This window comes from Nansenia antarctica (assembly GCF_963989245.1).
Source record: "Nansenia antarctica genome assembly, chromosome: 3".
Classification (NCBI taxonomy): domain Eukaryota; kingdom Metazoa; phylum Chordata; class Actinopteri; order Argentiniformes; family Microstomatidae; genus Nansenia; species Nansenia antarctica.
In genome coordinates this window covers 35,051,441-35,062,683 of record NC_137688.1, presented here as the reverse complement: position 1 = coordinate 35,062,683, position 11,243 = coordinate 35,051,441, and positions in this window count along the sequence as shown.

Sequence of the window (11,243 nt, the reverse complement as noted above, 5' to 3'; positions counted from 1 at the left end):
TGTCTATAGCTTCTCGAACAGTATACTACAACGCCTACCTTTGTTATTTCTTAATAATAGGCTACTTACTTCTATCAACATTCGGGTGGTGAGTCTTCAGTGGGTCTTCGGTTTGTTGGTTTGGGTTTGAACCCAGGAAGTGTCACCTGAAACAGAACAGGTGTGTGCTGCAGGGCTGTCACTTCCGATACACCTGTCACCTGTCCTACTGGCTGCTCCGTTCGCTGTCAGAAAGACCCGCACAGAATACAGCCCCGGGATGGAAAAAATACGCAAAACAACTTTTTGTAACTCTGAATTTCCATCATTCACTAAACATGACTAAACAAGCTAAAGTGTGTGTCTGAAGACCGTGTTTACAGCCGTGTTTATAACTTTAATAACAGGCAGCATTTGGACAGCCAAATGTGCCAAAGTAACGCCCGTGCGATCATCCCCAGGACCCATTGCGCGCTCATGAGTGTTATTATTCCACCGCTGTGCGCGCTCCCGACGAGAATGATTCAGGTAGGCCAGTGGAAGTATCGTTGGTGGCAGGTGTTTCATTCGTTTTTTGAGAATTAATTCTCTGAATCTGTCACTGCATGGAAGCGACTCTTGACATAGTTCTGTTCATAAAGTTTGATAAGAAAACAAAAGTAATGGTCTCAAAATGTTTGATGCAGCCTACTCCAGCAGTTTTTTTTTTTTTTTAGCAAAGGCATATAGATTAGTAAATTCTGTATACAGACACTAAATTATAAAAAGTGCTCTACTGACTATTGATCTGACTAGTCTAGATCAATACTTAGGCTCAGCCATGAAACTATAACTTAATTGGATTTGTGTTTTCCTGAATGATTATTCCATTACACAAATGTCCAATTAAGACATGTTTCATTTCAAACAGAGAGAAGTGATATGTTTTCATGCTCACATGTTTGTGTGTGTGTGTGTGTGTGTGTGTGTGTGTGTGTGTGTGTGCACATGTGCCTATGTGTGTGTCTTGCCAAGACATTTCTAGGAAAATCTGTAATTGCCGTCATCGAGGCAAGCATGGAAATAATCCAAGCATCTGTATATGACCTTTCATATTTGCGTTGTCTGAACCTGAATAAACTATTATTTAATGTGTGTGTGTGTGTATGTGTTTGTGTGTGTGCGTGTGTGCGTGCGTGCGTGTGTGTGTATGTGTGCGTGTCTGTGTGTGTGTGTGTGTGTGTGGTGTGTGTGTGCATGTGTGTGTGTGTGTGTGTGTGTGTGTGTGTGTGTGTGTGTGTGTGTGTGTGTGTGTGTGTGTGTGTGGGACAGCGTACGGGAGCTTTCCCCACGCCCTCAAGCACTCCCCTCCTGATTCAGATGTCATGTAAGGAGCCAGGACATGGATCCTGTGTTGACATTTGCTGACAAGCACTTAATCAGAATTTCATGGGATTTCTTTGTTGGTTTTGGAAAATCCATATTACCATATATTGCCAGAGTATGAGAGAGAGAGACAGAGAGAGACTGAGACAGCGGCTTTGAAATCCCACATCACTCAACACGTCTATTATTTGACAGACTCCCACGATGGGGACTGTCAGCCAGACCTCATCCCTTTCCAGTCGTTACGGTAGCACTCTGTTCTATCCCTTTCCCTTCTTTCTCTGTCTTCTCTTCCTCTCCTCTCCCTCACTTCTCTCCTCGTTCCCTCTTCCCTCCCCCTCCCTCCCTGATCTCTCTCTCTCTCTCTCTCCGTTGCTCTTCGTCCCTCACCGCTCTCTCTCTCTCTCTTTATTCATCCCTCACCCCTCTCTCTCTCTCTCTCTCTCTCCCTCCCCCCCCTCCCACCCCCACCCCCACCCTCTTCTCTCTCATTGCTTGAAATAACCGCCTGAATAAACACAAACTCTGTCCTTTTATCTAAACTGATCCGTCTCTCATAACCGGTGCTCAGGGTGGGCTACTAATTCCTAGACTTGTATGTTTACTACTGCAGGCCACCCAGTCACACACATATTAATCCCCAGAGAGGTCGACGCAAATCTATTTCTTCTACGGTTTCCCTGCAGGTTTAATGAAAGAGTGAAATGCTGCAGACAGTCAGCTACATTGTGACAGTCGTAGTCATGTTTAGTGTCACTGTGTAGTTTGAATAGAGGGTATAGAACAGGGTTCAAAGTACATGGGATTTTGTTTTTTTAAAGAGATATACACAGTGAAACTAAGCAGAGACTGTTGTTGACGAAAGGCGTCCCGGGGTTGAGTCCCAGTGGATGAGGGATTGACTCCGGGATGTAACTCTGTTTCTGAGGAGCAGAGAGCAAGTGTTTCACATATTTTTAGTTTTTTTAAATTAAATTCTGTATTTGACTAGCCCGGAACAAAAATTACAACATATTTTGTAACAGGATACTGTATTGTTGTGTTTGGTTGCAGTAATAACACTTTTATCTATATCTTTTTACTCATTGTCTTATTGTTAATGCTTATCTATTTATTTTCTATACATATGTATCTATTCTTGTAATTGTTATTTTCTTACTATCCTCCTTTCTCTGTATTTTTTTATGCTATATGTAAAGCACTTTGAATTGTCCCTGTTGTATGAAATGTGCTATACAAATAAACTTGCCTTGCCTTGCCTTTCAAAATACTCTAAATATTTCAGGGGTGGGTAAGAGTCCACATCTGGTCTTAGAAGTCGCAGGGCTGCCTTCATTGATTCATTGTGTGGTTCCAAATCTACTGTGCTACCACTACATTAACACATTAACAGAGGTTTAATGTGAGTGTGGTAATAGTGAGGTAATGTGTACTTTAATCAGTGCAGCAGTGTGTACTGTGAGAGAAAATTATTATATGCAATAAGACATTTTTCTACATTTAAGGTTCAAACTTCACAACAGTAAATTGAATGTCTAGTGCAAGCTATAGAAACTGATTTCCTGTTGTAAGCACACAATGAAACCTGTTTTCTCCATACATTTGAATATATGCAATTACCCTTTTGTCTGTATTTGACCCTAGAAAGCCAGAACAATGCTGAGTCACACCAGAGTGATTGCCCGGCATTGTTCACCCTATGGTCACCACTCCTCACTTTTGTAATACTGTAAGGAAGGGAGGGTCAGATTCCCCCCTAACCTTCATCCCCATCATCTTCCTCATGTACAGATCCACACCCCTTGCAAATGATTGGTTTAGAACTCACCCGAGAGCGGACTTGTTACCTGAGGGCATAAATACTGAGATGTAATGAATGATCGAGACTTTGAGAGGAACTTTGAATCTTCAGATGCATCTGACGAACCTGTAAACTTCCTCCTTCTATAGAGGAAAATATGAAATATATTTTCTTATACATCTTGAAACGAAACAGGCTGCCTTTATTGATAATTTGCTCTAACAGTTTACAAACAACACTGACATGCAAACATTTACACACACATTATGCACAATCATTACGGCAGGACTCACACACACACACACACACACACACACACACACACACACACACACCTTGTACACACCGCTCATTATATATGTCATTAAACACACCCCAAGCACACAGGCACCTTATTCTGTATAACTGAAGCCTAAGAATTGTACACTCTTATACCTGTATAATGGGATGTAACAATAAACTTGATTCAGATTTTGATTCTGTTTGTAGGGGGTTAGAGGTTAGGGTTAGGGGTTACGGTCATCAAACACCCTTAGGGGTTAGAGGTTAGGGTTAGGGGTTACGGTCATCAAACACCCTAAGGGGTTAGAGGTTAGGGTTAGGGGTTACGGTCATCAAACTGTAACACCCTAACACACACAGACCGGCCCACGGTGCTGTGTCACATACTGCATGTGACCCATCATCAACACAGCAGGATAGAACATACTGTGTGCCTTACACAGACCCTCTCCTAGCCTGCCATATAGTCCCTCTCTCTCTCTCTCCCTCTCTCTCTCTCTCTCTCTCTCTCTCTCTGAGAATTAATTCTCTGAATCTGTCACTGCACGGAAGCGGCTCTTGACATCGGTCTATGTATAAAGTTTGATAAGAAAGCAACTCTTGACCCTCTGAATTCTCTGAATCTGTCACTAAATGGAAGTCTCTCTCTCTTTCTCTCTCTCTCCTTTTCTGTCTCTCTCTCTCTCTGTCTCTCTCTCTCTTTTTCTCTCTCTCCCTCCCTCTCTCTCTCTCTCTCTCTGTCTCTCTCTCTCTCTCTCTCTCTGTCTCTCTCTCTCTTTCTCTCTCTCTCTTTCTCTCTCTCTCTCTCTCTCTCTCTCTCTCTCTCTCTCTCTCTATATATATATATATATATATATATATATATATATATACACAGTGCTTCGGAAAGTATTCAGACCCCTTCACTTTGTCTACATGTGTTATAGACTGTGTAATAGAATTAAATTAAAGTAATTAATTGACTCCTATGCAAATCAGAGACCCTATAAAACATATAACATATATAACAGATATTCATTCCAAAATTACATGAACTATTATCCTTGCATTACAGTTTTTCTCAATTGCTAAAACACATTTCACAAAACTTTCCTCCATTTTCCCAAAACTCTAAACACAACACACTTTTCTAAAGCTACATAAACAAAACCACACCTTCTCTCTTCAAAACTCAAACTTTCACACCAAAACAGCTGCTCAAAGCCTGCAAAAATCTAAACACTATACGCATCATTACAGACTACAACAAAACAACTGAATGTTCAGTGTGAGAATGTTCTTTTTTTTCACAACTGCCAAAGTACATTTTTAGAAACCTTACAGTATCTGTTCTCAGAATATATCACTGTAGAGTATTGGGCATTCATAGATGTGTGTGTTTCATATGAACAGTATGTAAATCTACAGAAAATACAGTATGTATGTTACGGTACATGTGGGAATACGGTACATGTGGGAAACTAGTCCTTGGGCCAAACCATTTTTCACTACCAAATTCTGGGCAAATCCTAGATGTGATTTTCTTATTCCTATACATCCCTAGATTATGTTTTGATATGATAGACCTTTTGGATTGGCAGCTTATTAGTAGTTATCACCTCGTAAAGGTACGGAGTGCTTTTTTCAAAACCGGAGTTTTGCCTAGAAAAGTCCCCTGCCATATATTGCTCCCCTTCGTATGATTCGCGCCTAGCTGTGGTGTGGTTGTGATAGAGACATGAGCCTTTTCATGTTCTTTATGCGCCTGAGTCTCCTAAACACGTAGAGACCAACCCCGAGTCGATCAATGATTCCTACGATGAGCTATGGTAACTTTACCGCACCTACCCCCTACCGATGAATGCCTAATTTTTGCGGTTTTCCGGAGGTATTGTGCGGTAGGTGCGGGAAAGTTACCATAGCTCAGCGTAGGAAGCTCTGATCGACTCGGGGTTGGTCTCTCCGTGTTCAGGAGACCCAGGCGCATAAAGCTAACCTGGCTCATGTCTCTATCACAAGCACAGCCCGAGCTATGCGCGACTGACGTGAAGGGGAGCAAAATATGGCAGGGGACTTGTGGACCCGAATGCAGGACACTGAGGCGGAGTCAGATGAAAGGTCAAACCCATGGATGGGTACATTTATTGTTTTCTGAATTTGTATGTTTAAATATACAAATGATACATTATCTACTTAAAATATGCGTTAATTTACATAGTTTTCCAGAATAACAATCTAAAACAAAGTGCTTAAAACAAATAAAGTGTGTGTTTACCTCCTCAAATAAATTAACTTAGCCCCAGCCAGATCCATATTTAGAGGTAAGTTAGCAAGCTAGTTTAGAGTTAGTGGTAATGTATAGCTGGTTACTGGTTAGATAACGAAGCGACCTTGGGTTCCCTGAAAGGTGCTATGTAAATGCAAGTTATTATTATTATTATTATTATTATTATTATTATTATAACTAGCTAGCTAGTTTTTTCTACCATAAATCATCTCCTGAAGCCACAACCATCTCCCACTACTGAGGCTACAGAGCAGCGATGTAACAGCTTCATTGACTTTTTCAGATCCAAGGTCAACAACATTCGCTCTCTGATGCCCAGCTCTTCCTCTCTGTCTCCCTCTGCTACCAACCCCTCGCCTGGGAGTTTGCCATCTCTCCCATGTTTCACAGAGGTTCAACAGAGCCACATTATGGAAATCCTTAGAGGAATGAAATCATGCACTTGCGCCCTGGACCCCATTCCCACTGCTCTGCTCAAGTCATACACCAACCTTGCCTTCCTGTCCAAGGTGCTAGTGAAGGAAGTTGCTTCCCAACTCCAGGATCACCTCAAACACAACAACCTGTTTGAAAGATTTCAGTCAGGCTTTCGCTCAGCCCACAGAGTACAGAAACGGCTATGCTAAGGGTGACGAATGAACTGCTAATGACATCCTCCTGGACCTGACAGCAGCATTTGACATGGTGGATCACACTATCCTCCTAGAGCGCCTCCACACCACCATTGGACTCTCAGACTCTGCACTGAAGTGGTTTCAGTCCTATCTCTCTGGCAGGACTGAATACGTCTCACTGGGAGGATGCAAGTCCAGACTTCTCCCTGTTACCTGTGGTGTTCCACAGGGGTCGGTTTTCGGCCCCATCCTCTTCATCACCTACATGCTCCCCCTCGGTCGTGTCATCACCAGATATGGGATGTCTTTCCATTGTTATGCTGATGACACACAGCTCTACATTAAAACTACCCCAAGCCCCTCTGCAGCCATGTCATGTCTCACCACCTGTCTTGAGGAGATAAAGGCATGGATGAACAACAACTTCCTTCAGTTAAACAGTAACAAATCCGAAGCTCGTCTTGTTGGCACCCCACACCAGGTTCAGTCTTCGCCCATATCACAGCTCACCTTCGAGGGTCAAGTCATCCTCTTCTCCTCCTCAGTTTCAAATCTGGGGGTTAGGTTTGACCCTCACCTGACCTTCAGTGACCAAATAAAACACCTGTGCAAAACCTCCTTCTATCATCTCAGAAATATTTCCAAACTCCGTCCCACTCTAACCCTGTCAGATGCAGAGAACTTGTCCATGCCTTTGACTACTGCAATATTCAATGCATGAATAAATGCAATGCTCTTCATCGGGATTCCTGGCAAAAGCATACAGAAGCTGCCATACATCCAGAACAGCGCTGCCAGGATCCTGATGAGAGTCCACAAATACAAGCACATAACCCCTGTTCTACACTCACTACACTGGCTCCCTGTCTCATTCAGGGTTGACTACAAAGTCCTTCTTCTCACCCACAAATGCATCAACGGACACGCACCTCCCTATCTACAAGAACTCATCACTCCACAAACCTCCACCCGCACCCTCAGGTCTTCAAACAGTTTGCTCCTCCAGGTCCCCAATACCAGGCTCCGCACCATGGGGGACCGAGCCTTCTGTTCGGCTCTGCCGTGCCTGTGGAACAGCCTTCCTAGCCAGCTAAGGGCAGTACAGAGCCTGTGCAACAGCCTTCCTAGCCAGCTAAGGGCAGTACAGCGCCTGTGGAACAGCCTTCCTAGCCAGCTAAGAGCAGTACAGAGCCTGTGGAACAGCCTTCCTAGCCAGCTAAGGGCAGTACAGAGCCTGTGCAACAGCCTTCCTAGCCAGCTAAGGGCAGTACAGAGCCTGTGGAACAGCCTTCCTAGCCAGCTATGGGCAGTACAGAGCCTGGACTCTTTTAAGACAGGCCTTTGACTGTTGAACTGTGTTCATTTTTGTGATTTATTTTGAGTTGTTTTACTTATTATGTTTTAGTTTTTTTTACTCTGTAGCACTCTGAAATTCTTTTGAATGAAAAGTGCAATACAAATAAAATGCATTATTATTATTTATAGTTAATAACACTTTAGTTAGCTAGCTAAACTAGCAAAGTAGCCTGTTGTGTACCCAGGCTTGAGACAGGGTTTTATATTGTAGTAATATTAATGTAACTTAATTTACATTACATTTACAGAAGATTCCTTGTTTGTAGCCCCTCTAAGTTGTAATGAGATCTGCCCCAATTACTGCACCCTGACAATATTTTAGTTTAGAATAAGGTTGGTAATTTAATGTCAAACTAGATGTATTCCTCTATTTCAGAGACCCACATCATCAGCAGTAAGTGTAAGTCTAATGATGGATCCAACTTCAGGTGAATGCAGCAGCAACCTGCCAAGAAAGCGGCATGGACAGCATCATCCACTGCTCTGATGATGGACAGCATCATCCACTGCTCTGATCATGGACAGCATCATCCACTGCTCTGATCATGGACAGCATCATCCACTGCTCTGATGATGGACAGCATCATCCACTGCTCTGATCATGGACAGCATCATCCACTGCTCTGTCATGGACAGCATCATCCACTGCTCTGATCATGGACAGCATCATCCACTGCTCTGATCATGGACAGCATCATCCACTGCTCTGTCATGGACAGCATCATCCACTGCTCTGATCATGGACAGCATCACCCACTGCTCTGATCATGGACAGCATCACCCACTGCTCTGATCATGGACAGCATCATCCACTGCTCTGATTATGGACAGCATCATCCACTGCTCTGATGATGACTCCAACTCAAACCTGGTGTCACCCCAAAACCTGGACTTATGGAGAACTTTGTTGAGGGCGGCAGAAATCAGAAAACATCTCCCAATTTTGGACCACACCTACCACCGGACTCCATACACCTACAGCTTTCACTGCCTTGTGGGCTAAATAAATGTAACTGTTCATCTGCCTCCGCCTCAGTGTCCTGCATTCGGGTCCACTCCCGTACAGAACGTAGGCTAACACACATTTTAAATGACAGCAGTCCATACTTTAAGAGGGGATAAGGTATTAAACTACTAACAACAAGGTCCAACAAGGTCTATCACATCAAATAATATTCTAGGGATGTATAGTAATTAATTACTGTCTTTATCCAATCTGTGGTCCAAATGTTCTTTAAAGATATGCAAATTAACTCATATTTTAAGTAGATAATACATCATTTGCATATTTAAACAGAACATTTCTGAAAACTTGTAATACAAAAAATTATTGTCTCAATGTAAGTAATCAACTGGGGAAGTTTCATGGTGATATCTATTAGGTAAAATGTTTTACCCATCAAAAAGTCCCCGGCCATATTCTGCTCCCCTTCGCGTCAGTCGCGCATAGCTCGGGCTGTGCTTGTGATAGAAACATGAGCCAGGTTAGCTTTATGCGCCTGGGTCTCCTGAACAAGTAGAGACCAACCCCGAGTCGATCAGAGCTTCCTACGCTGAGCTATGGTAACTTTCCCGCACCTACCGCACAATACCTCCGGAAAACCGCAAAAATTAGGCATTCATCGGTAGGGGGTAGGTGCGGTAAAGTTACCATAGCTCATCGTAGGAATCATTGATCGACTCGGGGTTTGTCTCTACGTGTTTAGGAGACTCAGGCGCATAAAGAACATGAAAGGGCTCATGTCTCTATCACAATCACAGCACAGCTAGGCGCGAATCATGCGAAGGGGAGCAGGATATGGCAGGGGACTTTTCTAGGCAAAACTCCGGTTTTGAAAAAAGCACTCCGTACCTTTACGAGGTGATAACTACTAATAAGCTGCCAATCCAAAAGGTCTATCATATCAAAACATAATCTAGGGATGTATAGGAATAAGAAAATCACATCTAGGATTTGCCCAGAATTTGGTAGTGAAATGTTCAATTTGGGGGTTTGGCCCAAGGACTAAACGTAGGGTTAGGGTTAGGTGCTAGGGTGACTTGGTACATGCTGGCATGTCTAACCCTAACCCTAACCTTAACCCTAACCCTAACCCTACCCCTAATCCTACCTCTAATCCTAACCCTAACCTTAACCCTAGCACCCTAGCACCTAACCCTAACCCTAGTTTCCCCACATGTACAATGCAAACACTACAGAGGATCCATTACACACAACAATACTCACTGAAAACAATGTTCAGGGTGTGATGTTTATTTATTTATTTATGGAACTATACCACACACACACACACACACACACACCACAATCATTTGCAACAAGTGTCTTAAATGTTGAGTCGTTATGTTTAATGAATGAAGCCAGGTGTATTCATTGTGTTCAAATTTTGCTGACTGTGGCAAGCATTTTGCATCACATGAGCTTTAATTTGAGAATTTGAGCAGAGTTTTTTGCAACTTGTGTTTTAGCAAGACAAAATGTGTTTAGATTTATGAGAAAAGGAGGATTGTGTTTTCATGTGAAATGTGTTTATGGTTTTGGCAAATGGGGGCTAGTTTTATTAAATGTGTTTAGAGAACTGGTCATTTGGTTTAGAGAATTGGCTTTTGTGTTTTAGCAATTGGGAAAAACTGTAAGATGGACTCAATTCATCTTATTGAGCAAATGTTTTAATAATAATAATAATAATAATAATAATAATAATAATAATACATTTGAATGAATGAATGAATGAATGAATGAATGGACTTTATTATCATTGCTATAGTACAGGTACCAAACAACGACATTTGGGAGGGGTGGCTCCCCTGGTGCTAGGAAAGAAGAAAAGAAAACTAAAAAAACAAGAAGGGAAAGGAGCTGGTTTACATAAATAAAGGCTATGTACACTATCCACTATACTATACTGTACAGATAAAACACTGTGCTGTACTCTATGCTATGCTATACCTATTCTAACATTTCCTATTTCTCTGCAACCTTATGTACCCTAGGGTTGTCATATTGCACATAGTGTTATTGCACATTCATTTAAAGTGTCGCAGTTTGCAGGCTTGAAATGTACACATTTGTGCCTCAGCACTACACCTGATTTTTTCAATCCAGCAGCTGCCATCAATCCGTCCAGACTGTCCAGGGCCCAGAACCTAGGTCTTTGCTGTGTTCAGGGCCTGGATGGCCCTGGGGTAGAAGCTGAGCTTCAGTCTGTTTGTCCTTGCGGACATGGTCCTGTGTTCGTACCCAGGGTGGGATGGGTCTCTGGAGATCTTGGAGGCCTTCCTGAGGCAGCGTGTGTTGTACAGCTCTTCCAGAGAGGGGAGGGGGGCGCCGGTGATCTTCTGGGCCGTTCTCACGACTCTCTGTAGCGCATTTCTCTCTGCGGCTGTGCAGCTGGAGAACCAGTTGCAGATGCAGTAGGTGAGGATGCTCTCCACTGCGCAGCGGTAGAAGGCCACCAGTATCTCCTGTCTGGTGTGGTCCTTCCTGAGGACTCTCCGCTGTTGTGCCTTCTTGATGATGGCTGCTGTGTTGTTCTTCCAGGACAGGTCATCCTGTATGTGCACCCCCAGGAATCGGAGG